This window comes from Saimiri boliviensis, chromosome 8 (genome assembly GCF_048565385.1).
Source record: "Saimiri boliviensis isolate mSaiBol1 chromosome 8, mSaiBol1.pri, whole genome shotgun sequence".
NCBI classification, from domain to species: domain Eukaryota; kingdom Metazoa; phylum Chordata; class Mammalia; order Primates; family Cebidae; genus Saimiri; species Saimiri boliviensis.
This window is the reverse complement of record NC_133456.1, coordinates 23,314,843-23,324,017: the sequence shown is the minus strand read 5'-3', so window position 1 is coordinate 23,324,017 and position 9,175 is coordinate 23,314,843. Positions and strand designations below refer to the sequence as shown.

Genomic DNA, 9,175 nt, shown 5'->3' with positions numbered 1-9,175 from the left:
CCGGGTGAGAACGAGGCTCTCCTGCTTCTACCAACCCCCACAACCAAGGTGGGCAGGGTGGACACTGGTGTTTCTCAGGCCCCTGTGAGTGCCCAGCCCTTGCCATACCAACAGGCGACAGGCGTTGCTGTCCCAGCTGCTTCTCCACGCCTGGTCAGCCCTCCAGCAAGCTTTGTCAGGCCTATGTGGTGATTTAAACGTCTGAGTCAACATGTAAATATCAAACAATTATACTTTTTAAAATGCAAATTTCAGATTTCTCTAGGAAAACAGTAGACCTGCCAGCCCTAGGCCCGTACTCTCACGGAGCCGAGCCGTGGTGAGCGGACTGAGCAGCAGCCTCCTCTTACCTGAAACGCGTGAGCACCAGTTTGCCCCAGTCCCCACCACCTGAGGCCGAACTACTGGCTTTTTTTTCGTTTTTGTCTCTGTTGTTTTTTGGGGTTTTTTTTTTTTTTTTTTTTTTTTTGGAGAAAGAGTCTCGCTCTGTCACTCAGACTGGAGGAGGGCAGTGGAGCGATCTCGGCTTACTGCAACCTCCACCTCCCAGGTTCAAGCAATTCTCCTGCCTCAGCCTCCCAAGTAGCTGGGATTACAGGTACGTGCCACCATGCTCAGCTAATTTTTTGTATTTTAGAAAAGACAGGGTTTCACCATATGGCCCAGGCTGATCTTGAACTTCTGAGCTCAGACCTCCCAAAGTACTAGGATTACAGGTGTGAGCCACGGCACCCAGCCCTACTGTTTTCATTTTTAAGGGCCTTTATGCTGCTGGTCTGCTCATGGTGAAGACATAGTTCTTGGTACCCACGTCTCCATCAAAAATTGGAAAATAGAAAATAAATGGAAGGGCCACGAGTTTTACTCTGTGGACATGCAGAATGTTCACACGCGGTCCACCTGCAGACACCTGTCCTGTTCAACGTGTGCAGCGCCCCTGGGCCAGAGACACCTCTCAAGGCGGTAATGGCTGCGCACTGCTCCTCCTCAAGGGGCACTGTTCAGCCAGGTCTGCAAAATGGCACCTCCACCGTCCACCACCACCACCACCCCCACCCTGGCACAGCAGAGGCCCTGGGAGGCTTGGCAGCTTTGATCTCAGCTCTCAGGGCCCTCAGCCCTGCTCCCCATGCCATGCACACAGGGCTGCCTGGTTTGAGGGTGCCCTTCTGTGGGCTCCACGCTTGCGGTGTGCATCTGCCCCAAGGCAGGCCGAGCCTGGGGCTGGGTCCTCTCTATCAAGCCCCGAGCACTTCCCGAAAGGGCTACAGATAATGCAGCGAAGATGGCCGTGGGCGATAAGGATAGTGATGGTGCCGACAACGGCACTGCCCAGAAAGAAGCTTCCCAAAAGTGATCTGAGATGCATCTTCTGATCTGCGAACCTCCACGAATGAAAATCCCCTAGTTTCAGTTTGGGCCTCACATAATCGCTGCTATGAACCATTAAAAATATATTTTTTAATCTATCCCCCTTGCCCTATTCATTTATTTATTTCTGGAAATCTAATCTTAGAAAGTCATTATTAAAAAAACAAACAAACAAAAAAAAAAAACAACAAAAAAAAAACAGATAAAAGGAGGGGAAGAAAAAAGAAAAAGTCATGTTTATTAAAATGTCCATTGAGCAAGGACACACCCAAATGACCATGGTGGGAATGCGGTTTTGTGGGGAACTGTTTTGTTTGCTTATTTTGGTTTTGTTGTGTTTAAAACTTTCAACAATGTTATGTCACTTCTCAGAATAAACAGATACAAGCTTATAGCAGTGGCTCACACCTGTTACCCCAACACTTAGAGAAGTCAAGGCAGCAAGATCACTTGAGTCCAGGAGTTCAAGACCAGTCTGGGCAGCATAGGAGATCCCATCTCTACAAAAAACTTAGCTGGACATGGTGGCACACACCTGTAGTCCCAGCTACTACAGAGGGGTGGGGGCTGAGATGGGAGGATTGCTTGAGCTTGACGCTACATGAGCTGTGATCATGCCACTGCACTCCAGCCTGAGCAATAGAGTGAGATTCTAACTCAGAAAATACAAAAATAAATGCAAGCTGGGCATGGTGGCTCATGCCTGTAATCCCAGCACTTTGGGAGGCCAAGGAGAGTGAATTGCATGAGGTCAAGAGTTTGAGACCAGCCTGGCCAACATAGTGAAACCCAGTCTCTACTAAAAATACCCCCCCAAAAAAAAAAATTAGTTGGGCATGGTGGAGGCACCTGTAGTCCCAGCTACTAGGGTGGCTGAGGCAGGTGACTCACTTGAACCTGGGAGGTGGAGGTTTCGGTGAGCCAAGATCATGCCATTGCACTCCAGCCTGGCCAACAAGAGCAAAACTTCGTCTCAATAAATAAAGAAATGCAACTTTAAAACTTGACGTGTCCTGAGGATTCCAGGCCACCCGTGTCCCTCCAGGCGAACCTGGTGGTTAATAGCAAAGACAGGCTTCCTAGGTTCCTGTCCCAGCTCCTGCAGTCCCCGACCACCAGTGTCTGCGGCAAGCTCCCTAACCTCTTTTTGACTCAGTTTTCTTTATGACAGCGTCTCACTCTATCACCCAGGCTGGAATGCAGTGGTGCAATCTTGGCTCCTGGGTTCAAGCAATTCTCTTGCCTTAGCCTCCTGAGTAGCTGGGATTACAGGTGCCCACCACCACATCCAGCTAATTTTTTTTTTTTTTTTTTTTTTGCATTTTTAGTAGAGATGGGGTTTCGCCACGTTGGCCAGGCAGATCTCGAACTCCCAACCTCAGATGATCTGCCCGCCTTGGCCTCCCAAAGTGCTGGGATCACAGGTGTGAGCCACCGCGCCCGGCCAGTTTCCTTATTTTTAAAATGGGCATCTTAACAGTTTCGACCATGTCGGGCCATTGCACAGGTCAAATGAATTAGTTTGTGCAGAAGTGCTTAGAACAGCACCCAGCTCACAAGTCCTTCTGAAGCCCCAGTCACCCTCCTCCACCTGCTGCTCCCTGCCAGGCCTGGGCCCCTTCCTCCCTGAGCCCCTCACCTCCATGTTTCCCCAGGCCTGTCTTAGAGCCACCCAATTTCTCAGCCAGTCCTCAACTTCATGACCTTTATCCTGGGAACACTGATGTGAAGCTCCAATCTGAAGTTAAATGTAATTCATTTTATGCAGAAGAAAACCTCAATTCATTTTATGTTTATGCTAACATATTTCTCAGTAGATCACAGCCATTGTGTCTTCATGTACCTTCCAGTGCACGAGTTAAAAAAATACAAAAGTTTTTCTACATAGTCAAAACATGTTGTCATCGCAGACAAAGTAATTCATCAATTTCATCTAATAGTTGGTTCACAGGCAAATTTAGAGGCAACATTTAACATTTGTAATGTTCTTTTTTTTTTTTTTTTAAGACAGTGTCTCATTCTGTCACCCAGACTGGACTGCAGTGGCGTGATCTCAGCTTACCACAACCTCCGCCTCCTAGGCTCAAGCGATTGTCCTGCCTCAGCCTCCTCAGTAGCTGGGATTACAGGCACACACCACTACTGCCCAGCTAATTTTTGTATTTATTTATTTATTTATTTATTTATTTTTGAGACAGAGTTTCACTCTTGTTGCCCAGGCTGGAGTGCAATGGCCCAATCTCGGCTCACCGAAACCTCCCTCTCCCGGGTTCAAGTGATTTTCCTGCCTCAGCCTCCCAAGTAGCTGGAACTACGGGCACCTGCCACCACTCCCAGCAAAAAAAAAATTTTTTTTTTTTGAGGGGCAGTCTCGCTCTTGTTGCCCAGGCTGGAAAGCATGCTATCTCCACTCACTGCAGCCTCTGCTTGCTGAGTACAAGCGATTCTCCTGCCTTGGCCTCCCAAGTAAGTGGGATTACAGGCACAAACCACCATGCCTGGCTGATTTTTGTATTTTTAGTAGAGACGGGATTTCGCCATGCTGCCCAGGCTCATCTCAAACTCTCGAGCTGAAGCAATATGCCTGCACCTTGGCCTCCCAAAATGCTGGGATTGTGGATGAGTACGGTGCCGGCCAAAAGTTAAAAGTTAAATAAAAGAATGAGACAGGAAAACATAACCAATATGGGCAATCTCCAAAATAACAGATGAAGCCTGGTGCTGCAGGCTGAATGGCTGTGCGCTCTGGTCCTGTGTATGGAAGGATCCACACAGCCGCAGACCTCAGCCCACGGGTGTGCAGAACCCTGGGGAAGCCTGCAAAACGGCCTCGGGGGCCAGGGGAACATCTCATTAAAGGGACAAGAAAAAGCCATCATCAGGGTGGAGAACGATTTAGGTGGCCCTGGGGAACTGCCACAAGCTCTGTGTCCCTCACAGCTTTACCACGAGGACGGGAGTCCTGGGTTTCTGAGGCCTCCTAATTTCAAAAATTCCCTCCCCCACTTTTGTTGATACCCTCAGCCAGCTGAGTGTCCCAAAGTGGGCTTGAAAAATGTTTGGGGCCGGGCGCGGTGGCTCAAGCCTGTAATCCCAGCACTTTGGGAGGCCGAGGCGGGTGGATCACAAGGTCGAGAGATCGAGACCAACCTGGTCAACATGGTGAAACCCCGTCTCTACTAAAAATACAAAAAATTAGCTGGGCATGGTGGCGCGTGCCTATAATCCCAGCTACTCAGGAAGCTGAGGCAGGAGAATTGCCTGAACCCAGGAGGCGGAGGTTGCGGTGAGCCGAGATCGCGCCATTGCACTCCAGCCTGGGTAACAAGAGCAAAACTCCGTCTCAAAAAAAAAAAAAAAAGAAAGAAAAATGTTTGGGCAAGAGTCTCGTCCTCTCCTACCCTCTACCCAAGAGGGACAGGGCTGCTATCCCGGACCCCGGCCCTGGAACCCATCCCCACTGGCTGGGCAGTCTGGGCTTGGGCCTGCAGAGCTCGAGGGTACTCCCGTGCCACCTTGGCCATGCTGCCTGAGAGCGTCTTGCTGAGCAGATGGCCTGGAGTCCTAGACCCTTCCTCGGTGGGAAGCCGAGCCTGTGCCAGCCCGGACGCCCCGATCTCCTTCCTCCCAGTGCGGGGCCTAATCACTCGTGGTTAGCGGGAGGTCTGCAGAGGGAGAGACGAGATTGGCCCTCCAGTCCTGCCTCTGGGAAGGCTGGCTGGTGCCAAGTTCTGGAGGAAGGGCCTGGAGCTTCCAAAAAAGTTTAGGAAGCAGGAAGGCAGAGGGGCACCCCTTGCCCTGCCAATTCAGACCACTCTCACAAGTTGGGGCCAGAATAACCAAGCAGCTTCCTCTGGCGCCTACTCTGAGGGGTCGGCAGTGCTGCCCAGCGCTGTGATGAGGAGGATTCCAAGGCACCGTCCATGATCGAAGGAAGGAGCTCCTTGGAGACATCTCCAGGTTTGCCACAGTAGAGGACCAGCAGTGTGCAGACCAGACATCTGCCGCCCTGGAGGCAGGGACTTCCCTTCCCCCAAGTTCTATGCAGGACCCCAAGTAGAGAGGGGTGGGAGGTGTTATGAGGAGGATGATTGGTAGTATTGCTTCCATTACAGTCCTGCGGCCAGTCCTGGAGCACCCACTTTTAGCCTGGTACTTCACAGATGCTGCCTGTAGTAGTCCTAAAGGGTAAGAGAATCAGCAAGGCCTCGAATCTTGCTGATCTCTGAACATTTGCTAATTGGGGGCTGGGCATCGTGATCCCATTTTACAGCTGGGGCAACTGAGACTCCAAGCACCTGCCAAGGAGCCGTGCCGGTAGGAGTGGGCCCCCAAACCTGGGCAGTCTCTCGCAGGCACCCTCACAGCCAGAGCCTGTTCTCCCACTGCCTCTCCTGAGCCCCCACCCCGGGCCTGAGCTCCCCTGCTAATGGGGGGCAGGGGAACACCATCTGTCCGCAGAGCCAGGGGTGTCACTGGGGGAGGACACGCCACCCCCACAAGGCAGTGGACGGGGCCTCCCTGCATCCGTTACTTGCCCCCCACCCAGACTCTGCCCACCGCACAGCAGTGATAGATAGTTTGTGAAATACCCTGAGCTTGCGGTTGACCAGAATTCTGAAATAATTCCATTGAGACCGGAATTCATGCAATGTTCTGTATCCTGATGTGGTAAAGCAGGCCGCCCGCGGGGGCGCAAGGGGATGTGAAGGCCCGGGGATGGTGAGGCAGTCTCCAGGCCCTGCAGCAGGGGCTTCTGCCACCCCCCCTCGCCCACGGGCTCCGGAAGGCCCATCTGACAGGAGCAGGGCCCTGATAAGCACCACCTGACCAGGAGGCCCCCGGCAGAGAGATTAATGCACAAATTGTCAACAACCTCCCCATGCTGCACCCCCTCCAGAAGAGCAGGGCAGCGGCGGGGGGCGGGGGGGGCACTGGGAAAGGAAGGACAGAGGAGGCCTCACTCGGAGAGAGGCAAGAGGACAGCTTGGCCTGGCCCTGCCCTTCGGCCTCAGGCTAATTGCCCCACCTGTGCCAGCCGGGCTCCGGGCACCTAGGGTGAGAAGAGGCCAAGGTGTAAAGCCAGGCAAGCATCGTGGGCCAGTGTGATGCCGGAGCAGGCCCTGGCTGTGCAGGAGGGTGGGTGGGAGCTGCTGCCTGCTGAGCCCCCTCAGCCTGGAAGCTCCCTGAAGCTGGGGCTGACGCCAAACCTCCTGGCCCAGGACCCTGCGCTCCAGTCCCTGGCTCTGCCGCCCCCCAGGGTGGCTGCTCTGGAGGAAGACATGGGTTTCTCCTTGGCGGGCACCCCTCTCAGTACTGCGGAGTATCCCTGTGTTTCTGCAGCCAGGCAGGGATTCCAGGCCTGCTTGAGCCTAGGAGGTTGACGCTGTAGTGAGCCGAGATCACACCACTGCACTCCGGCCTGGGTGACAGAGTGAGACCCTATCACTTGGCAGAGCATGCTGGGACTACAGGAGGAGGCTGGGGGTGGCTCTGGGGTCATCACATTCAGGACCGCACATGGTCAACAGGCTGAGGCTGATGAAGTCCCCTCTCCTCGGAGGACAACCAGAAGCTCAGGCTATTGGAAGGGCTGCCCTGGGCTCTACCATTAGGAACCTCCTATTTCTTATGTGGAGGAAACTTTTCTCTAAAGCAGTGGAGGTACCAAAGACACAAAGAGGGCCACTGGCATACTAAGCTTGCTGCATGGGTTATCAGGTTTTCATTTTCTTTAAGTCCATTCTTTCAGGTTGTGTTTCCAGCTTTGCTTTGGAAGCTCTAGCTGCTCTGAGCTCACGTTCCCTCAAAGCCCCACGCCCGGACTGAGCAGGGGCTGCCCTGAAACAGACCCACCCACTTCACACCCCTGCTCCTCTCTGCAGTGAACAGAACACTGAGATCCAGGATGTGAACCCCACGGACTGGGAGGAGTATGTGCCACGCAGAACAGCACTGGGGTTCACGCTCCTGCAGGGGCCCTGGCCTGGGGTCCGTCTCCATCATTCTCCCACCTCTGCTGGGGCACTCAACTGCTGCAGTTGCTCGTCATGGACTATTTTCATGCAAATCCAACTTCTTCATTGGGTTGCCAAAGACAGGGGACACAGGCTCAGGGGCCATGGGACTCAGGGACTAGGAGAGAGGGTGGACGTACATGAGGCTGCACAGACCTGAGTGCTCAGTGCTCAGATGACTCCTCTGAACGTTTTCAAGAGCAAGAGACCTAGAAATTTTTTTTTTTTTTTTTTTTTTTTTTTTTTTTTTTTTAGCGGTTTTGCTCTGTTGCCTAGGCTACAGTGCAGTGGTGCAATCATAGCTCACTGTAACCTCGACCCCCTAGGCTCAAGCGATTGCACCTTGGCCTCCTGAATAGCTGGAACTAAGGCACACACCACCATGCCTGGCTAATTTTTAAGATTTTTTTGTAGAGAAGAGGTCTCCCTCTGTTGGCCAGGCTGGTCTTGAACTCCTGGGCTCAAGCGATCCTCCCACCTCGGCCTCCCAAAGTGCTGGGATTATAGGCATAAACCACTGTGCCAGATGGAAAATTGTATTTTTAAAGTAATATCTCCCAGGCTTTTTTTTTTTTTTTTTTTTTTTTGAGACGGAGTTTTGCTCTTGTTACCCAGGCTGGAGTGCAATGGCACGATCTCGGCTCACCGCAACCTCCGCCTCCTGGGTTCAAGCAATTCTCCTGCCTCAGCCTCCTGAGTAGCTGGGATTACAGGCACACGCCACCATGCCCAGCTAAGGTTTTGTATTTTTAGTAGAGACAGGGTTTCACCATGTTCACCAGAATGGTCTCGATCTCTCGACCTCGTGATCCACCCGCCTCGGCCTCCCAAAGTGCTCGGATTACAGGCTTGAGCCACCGTGCCCGGCCGATCTCCCAGGCTTTAAATGTTGAAAATGAATTCACCTTTTAGTAATAATAATAATACTCTATAAGGAAAATAAAATACATCTGCAAGCTAGGAGGTGCAGCCTCCAATTAGGAGCAAGGAGGTTTCACCGGATCCCATGCTATCTGGTCAGCTGGTGTCAAGAAGGAATAAAAGTCTACGGCCATATCACCTTGAACACGCCTGATTTTGTCGGATCCCAGAAGCTAAGCAGGGTTGGGCCTGGTTAGTACTTGGATGGGAGACCCGCCTGGAAATACCAGGTGCTGTAGGCTTTGTTAAAAATTTTAAAAAGGGGCCGGGCGCGGTGGCTCAAGCCTGCAATCCCAGCACTATGGGAGGCTGAGGTGGGTGGATCACGAGGTCAGGAGATCGAGACCATCCTGGTGAACATGGCGAAACCCCATCTCTACTAAAAAGACAAAAAATTAGCTGGGCATGGTGGCACGTGCCTGTAATCCCAGCTACTCAGGAGGCTGAGGCAGGAGAATTGCCTGAACCCAGGAGGCGGAGGTTGCGGTGAGCCGAGATCGCGCCATTGCACTCCAGCCTGGGTAACAAGAGCGAAACTCCGTCTCAAAAAAAAAAAAAAAAGAAAGAAAAAGAAAATTTTAAAAAGGGAATAAAACTATCCCCTGTAAAAGGTTTTGATCATCTTTTCCAGCCTAGCCCAGGACTGCTTCTGAGCACCTAGCTAAGTCAGATTCTAGCCAGCCCTCGGGGAAACTAGGCATGGTGCAGTGGACAGAGAGAGATAATTAAAGCAATGAAATAGCATGACATCCTCCTGTACATGAATGGAGAGTTTCCTGAGGAATTCACAAGAAATTGCTAGTACCGTTTTCCTCTGGAGGAAGGCCGGTAGAAAGCTGGAGCTTCTGCTTGCCTCTCTACACCCT

The 9,175-nt window shown here is 52.1% G+C and overlaps 1 pseudogene; it reads left to right on the top strand.

The window, feature by feature from the left end:
- Positions 1 to 8,431: 8,431 nt before the first annotated feature.
- LOC120367226 (5S ribosomal RNA) lies at positions 8,432 to 8,551 on the top strand (annotated as a pseudogene).
- Positions 8,552 to 9,175: the final 624 nt, after the last annotated feature.